Source organism: Cyprinodon variegatus, unplaced genomic scaffold, assembly GCF_000732505.1.
Source record: "Cyprinodon variegatus isolate N-32 unplaced genomic scaffold, C_variegatus-1.0 Scaffold38, whole genome shotgun sequence".
NCBI classification, from domain to species: domain Eukaryota; kingdom Metazoa; phylum Chordata; class Actinopteri; order Cyprinodontiformes; family Cyprinodontidae; genus Cyprinodon; species Cyprinodon variegatus.
In genome coordinates this window covers 341784-350846 of record NW_015150491.1, presented here as the reverse complement: position 1 = coordinate 350846, position 9063 = coordinate 341784, and positions in this window count along the sequence as shown.

Genomic DNA, 9063 nt, shown 5'->3' with positions numbered 1-9063 from the left:
GGAGTTTATGAACAGATCTCCATAAGGAACACAGCTTCAAGTAGTTCCCAACTTTTTTTGTTAACATATTAGCATTCGAAAAAATCAAGATTTTTACTCTATGATCTATTTAAAATAACCACAGCAAGCATAAAGTATGACCCCTGCTAAAGCAATGGAAATTAATAAATTTAATTAAATGTAATGAGTTCAACACAGTATTTAACTATGGATGTTTTTCCTTGTTTGGTCATGAGAAGATGGTTCAGAACAATGAGATATGATTCCTTCAGGACCTACATACCCTATTCATCACAAAACAATCAAGTCACCTACTTCTTCTGGACAACTTCATGCGTCAGATTACAATGCTGTGCTTTTGGATCCAAAAAACTCAAGGAAAAAGTTCTTTAACTTAGGTTTGACCCCCCAAAAGTTAAGCCAACACAATATCCATGTAATATAACCCAATCATGATTTAGTTTGGAAAGGTAAATAAAGCTCTTGGCAATTTACTCAAGCAACTCATTTAATTACTGTATATGTCCATTGTGCGAGCTTGACGAAAAAGTAAACTGAGACAAGGAGAAACCTGAACCTTTACCTAAATATCAAAACTGAAATTACCGCTTAGATCTACTGTACTTATAAAAAGTTACATTTTACTTCCTGTTCTTGTGTTCCTTATCTTGCAGTAATAAAACCTGACACAAGGCAGGGAGGTTTGTCCCGTAATGACCTAATGGTCTCTGTATCTTATATCAGGTATTACATGCACACAAACCCAACATAAGATTGTACACTTCAGTTTCTCTTCGCTAGTCATGCCGAAGTCTCTTACATTACAAACCTCCCATTTTGCAGTATGTGGTCTAATAACCACCCTACAAGTGATTTCATATGCAGCATGAAAACATTTGAAAGAAAACATTGTCAGTGTGGGAAGGGACAGCAGCATAATATGCAGTTGACATTGTCCCTGTAGCTGTGGCACCAAACTGAATAATTCATCAAGACAATCAATGATTAAAGGCTTTCTAGGTGTCACAGCTCATACAGCAGAGCAGGTGGCTGTGTGTGAAAAGCGAAGCTGTGCTAAAGAGGAAATGAGGATCTCAATTTGAAGACTTAACCAAAATTTTTCTATTGTTATTGATGTATCAGTACATCCTCTAAACCAGTTCTAATTTCTCACTGAGTACTAAGGAGGCTAAAACTCCTCTGTAGAGTTCATAAAATTATTGGTAAAATATGCATCAATCTAGTCATTAAAGGGCAATAAATATGCACATAAATGCGCCTGATTTCATTAGTTTTGTTCATTAATGAGCTCGTTATTCTGCTCTCTGACCTGATCTCTCCTCCGCACTTGGAAAGCAGGACGCTGACTTTCAGCCTCTATGAGAAATTCCTGTTGAGGTTTGAGCCTCGGTCTATTGAGGAAATGAATGACAAAGTAGAGCCCTGATTGGATAACAGGCCAAAAAACATCGCTTTCAGTGAGGCTAAACCTCTTAGGGATCTATGGATCAGGGGTGGGTCCTGAAGCTGGCTGGAAGTATTGATTCTCTTCTAAAATTTGGAAGCAATAATAGATCCATTGAAAATAAAGGACAAATCTTCCTACATTCTTTAAAAATGCTATACATATTTGGTACATTTTTATAAAATGACTACGAATGAGATGGGACTAATTTTCAAGTTTCTTTTTATTATTATGTTGGTCAATTTTGTGTTTTTTTTATTATTTGGACACCTTTCTATTCAAAGGAACATTTGGTGACATTTGTGTTTAAAAATAGTTTCATAAATACAGTACAATTACAGTAAGCATTACATATTTAGAAAAAAAATGTATGTTATAGTTATCTTTTTTGTGATTGTACTTTAGAATATACTAAAACAAAGAAATACATAAAAACTAATATGATGTTTTTGCAATTTACAAAAAAAATTTCCTAAAAATACAAGATCTTTTTTTTTTTATGTGTAAATGGATTGCCAATACTGCAACACTATTTATAATGAGAACAAATGAAAGAGTTTTTTTGAAGTATTTTGTGCAACATTAATGGGTTAAGTTTAGGTCTATCATCCAAAATATACAGTTTAAAAAATCAAAAAAACAATTATTAAATAAATAAACAAACCCCAGGGATAATTTAAATGCATGGTTGGTTGGACGTCTAATTCAAATATTTTGTAAATGTATTTGTCATGAAAGTAATCTATACTATGAAATTTGTTAAATTAACTTTTGTTTAAAGTAATATAAAATAAATATTTACGGCACAATTACTCTGTTAATTAAAGAAAAGCAGAACTAAATTTTCATGTGTTCTAAATTCAGGCACTCTTTAATAAGTTTTATATACCGTATATGTTTTCTTTTTTTGTCTTCCATCTCCTTTTCAGCTTTATCACATCTGTAGATACTAAAGATACTAAATTATATACTGACTGCGCTAAGACTTGTGCTGAAAGAAAGAACAATGAGGAGAGATTAAAAAAGTGTTTTTGTCCCATGCAATGTTTTCATATATATGTCATTTTTTCGTATTAATTATTCAATTATTTTCAATTTTAAAGAGGAAAATATTGCCTTATCTTCTCGTTTCTGGTGGCAGGTAGTATGATTCTCAGGATTTTCTAAAATTGTGTCTTTAAAAATGCTTGAGAATATTACCAATAGAAATAAGTTTTTAAATTTTAGGTTTGGACTTTGTGTAGACATTTAGTAGCTTATTCAATCCATATACAAATTTTAAGGGTTTGCATATTTACAGAAGCTAACAAGTTAAAGCCTATTTATTCAAAAAAATTATAATGTTTTCCTTCGGAAGTGGAAATATATATCACATATGTAAAGAAAAAGATAAAAAAGTAGATCATGTTCATACCTTACCATGAGTTTAATTTTTTCCAGATTTCATAGTTTTACATTTGTAGGAAAGAAGAACCCAATTCTTAATTGCTACACAGTTAGGGGGAATGAGGATGAACATCAAGCTAGAACTAGTTATTGCTTATCTGGCTGCCTTCCAAATGAGATCTGCAGAGGAAGAATAGTGAGGCCTGCAGCTTAGCAGCTGCCTGTCTAGACTGGTTGGCAGTTGATGAATATATCACCACACCCTTAGTCCAAGTGGAATTATTTTACATACAAAACCTGAGCGAATTTTGGAAACAAGTAAATAAATAATTTTGTAACAAAACAAGAGGCATTTTTAATTGTTTGTTTGATAATTTATTGTGTCATATCTTTAATAAACATGTGCATTTCAATTTATACAAAATATAGACTATTAGGGGGAATAAAAATCGAACATCATCCTTCCCATATTGTGATACATACAGTCATTTAATGGGCCTATACCCATGAATGCAGTGGAGGATGGATGCCACACCCTCATCTTAAAAAGACCAGAACTCTTTAAAAATCACAGGGAAAAACTAACACAAACCTTGTGGCGACAAATTTGCTACATATATTTACAGACCAGAGAGGCAAAGTTTGAGAAAACCCAGTTAAATGCACCAAACTTCACTATAATTTAACAGAGACCATTTTGATGTATCGATTTCCAGCTGGATTTGAAGCAGCAAAAAAACACTCTTTACACTCAAGTGGTCCATATTTCAATCAAAACGAGTGAGATGAAAACTGCAGCCCTGAGCATCTCCAATGCATGTCATGGCGTCGCTGTGGAAACGCAAGCCAAAAGGGGGGGGCTGGATGCAACAAAATTCCTTTCTGATTCTGTGCAGAGGGGCCAAAAAAAGGAGGGGTTCTAAACTCCCTTTTGAAGAGTTGTCACGAGTGACAAAATTTTAACATTATTAAGGAGGTCGAGGAGTAGAGTTGTTAAGTGCATCCGTGTGAGTCTCCTGGTCTCTGGTAGAGGGAAGGAGAGGCTGGTTTGGGTGGGGTTGACAGGAAGCAAAGTGGAGCATTGACGCAGAGGAGAGGAGAAGTGAAAGGCCATTTAGCAGTAGGGCTGCAGGAGAAGGGCTGCCATGATGACTGGAGTCAGGACAGAAAGGCCACCTGCATTCAGCGAGACAGCCACTCCTGTGGGTTTGGTGGTGTTGGATGAACCGCTAAAGGTTTCTGGGGATATGGTGGTGAGGTTGTAGGTGGAGTTGCTGGATGTTGTGTTGCTCATTGCGGTTGTCTTTTCCTGGGAGAGGACCTGTTGAGAAGGCAGAAAAGACAAGACAAAGATAATTTAATGTGTCCTAGAATTAAGAACCAAAAGAAATCATCCTAGACTTTGATATCCTTACCAAAACTGAGTAAAACCACTCATCTCAGGTGTTATGGTTCTATTATACTATGTGACGACATAATAATGACTTGCAGGTCAGTTAAAAGACTGGAGACTTGTTACGAAATCTGACACCCACATTTGGCAAATTGCACCCAAAAGAAACTTTAGATTCCTGCTCGGCCTTTCCACATAGACAGACAGGCAGGACATAAATCATTAATCAAGTGTGATATGACCCCCATTTAAAATAAATACAAGAGATTCAAATACACATATACAAATTTTTTTTCAAGTGTTTCAAAAGAAAATATAAAAATATATAGGTCTGATTTAAAATGTATTAAAATCAAACAGTTTACCCTGAATAGCCACGATGTTCATTAATACAATAAAAGTCAACTATTCGCATTATTCCAAGTAAAAACAACCATGCTCTCAAGACATGTAATAATTTAATGCCAATAAATATTGAATACATTTTTTAACAGTGTGATTGTCATCTTACCTGGGTTGATAAGCATATTGCGATCACAACTATCCCCAGGTGAGCGATCGTCATTTTGGACATTTTTATCTATATTTTATTTTTCTTCCTTTTTGTCCTGATGTGCTTTGTCCAGCTGGAGGAGGCGCTGCTTCTCTGTAATGTGAGCTCAGCATCAGCTGAAGCCTTTTATACCAACGAACCGAAGGAGGAGCCCAAACAAAGTCCGGAAGATTGTAAAACTACTCTATGATTTCAGTACCATTATTAACTCTTTTTGATAACGGCGGTCATATTGCGTAAATTTAAATCACGGAGATAATTTTGATAGCAGTTTAAACGAGTTCCTCAATTAGTTCCTAAACATGCTCGGTTTTTGCTTTTTCAGCTGCCAGTGTGTTGAAGGTAATTCATCTTCCTCCTTAAATGTGTAGAGCCCCCAACCCACCTTAAATGCGTCCTACCTTTCTGTTGCTATGGTGATAAACCCTGGAACCATCAGAAGGCCTTATTCTGCGTTTTCGTGATCGTTTAGATGTAAAAATACAGACTCTATCGTTTTATACAAAAATCACAAATGTCTGCATCATGTCACCTTTTTAGGCAAGTGAGCAATTTAACTAAACTAACGGGTTTATCTATCTGCTCCAAGAGGGTTTGAAAGTAAACAGTGACATCTAGTGTTAAGATGCTGAACAACGCATTTCTTTTTTCTGTTTATTTTCTGTGTTTAAGATGATTAGGGCCACTGAAAAAAATGTAAAAAAGTTTACTGATTTTTAAATTTTATTTCAGTTTCATATTGGAAAAAAGTCAGAATTCTGAATTTTTTCTGAGAAATCAGACTTTAATCTCAGAATTCTAACTTTTTTCCCATATTAAACTGAAATAAAATTTTTAAATCAGTCTACTTTTTTTATTTTTTGAGTGGTCCTAATCCTCTTCTGTACATAACCACTGGCGGAACCTGCGAAATTTTAGTATTGAAAAAAAAATATATAAAAACTAGGTAAATATTATTGGCTATATGTGTCTTATTTTCTCTATTCAATTAATAAGCTGAGTTTAATTGTGCTATAAAAGTAAAAGAAATAATGATTAAAAAAAAATAAATTACAAGGATGTAATGGCCAAACGAACAGGATTATAAATGCAATACAATGGTTTAGCTGAACATTATTTATCACCGGTCAGTGAAACTAAGGTCCAGTCCTGGCATGTTGAAGCAAATAGGCGGTTAAATTATAATTGCTTTTTTTTTTTTCAGGAAACTTATGTAAATTAGGGAACCAGTTAATTACAAACAAAGAATAATTAGAAAACAATTTGATGAATTTAATTGGAAAAACCCATGATGGCTCTATATTGTCTTTTTCAAGAATTTTAAGTGATGCATGATGTATGTTATCTCGCTATGCAATCTTCCTGTATTTTAAACTGTTTTATTTTGTTAAAGACCAATCTGATAGCAAAGCAAATTAAAGACAAGATATATGTTATGTTACATTTATATCTCTTAAACATAAGTAAGCACCAATCGAGACTAAAGCGATTTTCTGATTCTTCTCAAATTTCTCTGTTGAGAAAAAAGTCTCACAGTGAGCATTTTGAAAGTTCTCAAAATTCTCTCATATTTCTCTCTTTGACTGATCGCAGCTAAAAGAAAAATGATACATATTGTGCTGACTTTAAATATGTCTTAGTTTTATATCTTCATTTTGAAGCATTATTTTTGTTAGTCTGTGGTATTGCAGGGCTTAAGATAGAGGCCTTAATCTTTGGTGTGGCTGTTGCAGGTTCAGATCCTGGCTTGTAATGTAAACCCTTTGTTGCAAGTCTCTCTTTAATTCACCCAAAGTTCTTCTCAGCATACTCAAAAAAGAAATGCTACTACTGAAAAAGTCTCATTAGTTGATCTTATTTTAATTTCTTTAATTTTCCTTTAAAATACTCAACATTTAAACACCGTTTCTATTAAATTCATGAAGAGACATACCATTATGAACTGTAGCTTCTCAAGTACTGATTAAATGGTTTTCTAAACTCAATCTCTTAATGTCTTGGTAATGTGTTGTCTCTTTTTAGCTTATCTCTTGCTCCTGAGGGACTTTCAAGAGAAGTAATTCAGAAACAACTGATCGCGAAACTATACAACTATGAGACGCACAAAATGATATCGAGAGATGAGACTGAATAACAGATAAGCAACATATTTTTCCTATGGGAATGTCCATGGCATTTTAGTGAAGACAATACATGTTGTCATTTTCAATATTTGTTTATTCTTAACCTTGATAAGTACAATAACATAAGCTTATTGCTGCTTTACCTAAAATCCACATGCACACAGATGAAGTGGACAACTGCAATTGTACACTTACTGAAAGCAACAAGGCCTTAAAGCTGAAGTATAGTTTGTGATATATTCCTTGCTGACTAAGTATCAGTTTTACCTATTTATGCCTTGGACCTACTCTGAAAACACACAGCTTAATCAGCCTTAGTGACTTCTTTCAGATCTAGAATATGTTTTGAAGTTGACAGTAGTTGTTGAACGACATAAAAGGTCTTTTAAAACCCTTACAGCACGGGGTGCAGACCAGGAAGTCATAATCTCACGCACCTCTCTACAGCTTCTTTTCTTTTACCCATCCATTATCATCCAAACAGTGTCCTGCTCTTGGCTAAAATTAAATAAATTAGTAAATAATACTAAAGGAGAACATTATTATTATCTAATAAAAATTAACATGACTCAAATTAAGCCAACAATAAAATAATTAGATGTGGTTTGTTAAACATAATATCTCTCTAATGGACTTTTCTCCTGTATCTGTACTTGTTCTGTTAGATATCAGTGCTGGATATGATACAGTCGATTGCAACCTTAGAAAAGCTTGAACCTTTGGTAGGAATTAAGGGAACTGTATGAGGGTTGTTTAAATCTTATTTGTCTGACTGATTTCAGTGCTAGGGTCAGTCCTCTTTACTTTAAACATGCTCACAAATGGTAGTATTATCACAGCACATGCCCAAATTTCATCCTCTATGCTGATGATACCCAGATGTTTTGTCCATAAAACCTAAAGAAACTGGCCCATTTGACAGAAAAAAATAATACCTTGAAGACATAAAAACCTGAATGACCCTAAAGTGTCTGCTTCCGAACGCAAACCAAACAAGTTGTCATCTTTTGACCAAAGTCCTTGAAAAAGAAATTGATTAGTCAATTGCTTCATGTTGATGGAACATTAAATCCATGGATTTTTTTTTTTTTTTTTTTTGTCAGGGCCTGCCATTCAAATCCCAAAATAAATTTCTAGAAGTTAGTTTTTTTTAATCTCAAAATTATTGTTAAAATTATACAAATATTGTGCAGGGGTGATAAACTGTTGTTAAAAGCCTTTAGCTGATCCAAAATCCTGTAGCTAGAGTTCTGATGAAAATTAAAAAGAGAGATCATATCATATCTTAGCTTCCTTTCATTGGCTTCCTGTTAAACACAGAACAGAATTTAAAATCTTCCTTCTAAAGCCCTTAATATCCAAGCCCCATCTAGACATATGATTGTTCCCTATGCTCCTAACAGAACATTTCGCTCTCAATCTGAAGGTTTACTTGTGGTTCCTAGAATGAATAGTACTGACCTGGTTCTGCTGGAGGTTTCTCCCTGTTAAAAGTTATTTTTCTCTCTGCTGTTGCTGCATGAATGCTCTGTATGAGCGACTGCTGTAGAGTCAACAACACAATGCAGGCGGATTTCTGTTGTTGCGACAAACGGAAATCATTTAATCAATCTGACTGATCAAATGATCCAATAGTCTCTGTAAAGTCTCATACTTGAGATGGGATGTGTTGCGAATTGGTGCTATATGAATAAACTGAACTGAATTGAATTGAAGTCTGTAAACTGTAGGAGTGTGTAGCACTGTCACCTTGGAGCAAGAAGGTCCTGGGTCCGATTTATGTCTCTGTGTTGCCCTGCGATGGACTGCCAACATGTCCAGAGTGTACCCAACATTTCACTCATAGACTGCCAGATGGAGATAGGCACCAGCCCCACCGTAACCCTGACAGATTTAGTTGCAGAAGATGAATGGAAATGGATGAATTGAATAATAATATTTTGGAGTAAATGCCTGTTAAGCATAATTATATGATCAAACAGACCTAAACTTAGTGACTAACATGCAAATATCAGTGAGGTGTTTGTACAGTATAACATTTTTGCATTTTCACATGTTAATGCTACTAATTTTAAAACATATAATAATGTAATTTTATGTGGCAGATCAACACAAAAACATAATACTGCATCAAATTGACTCA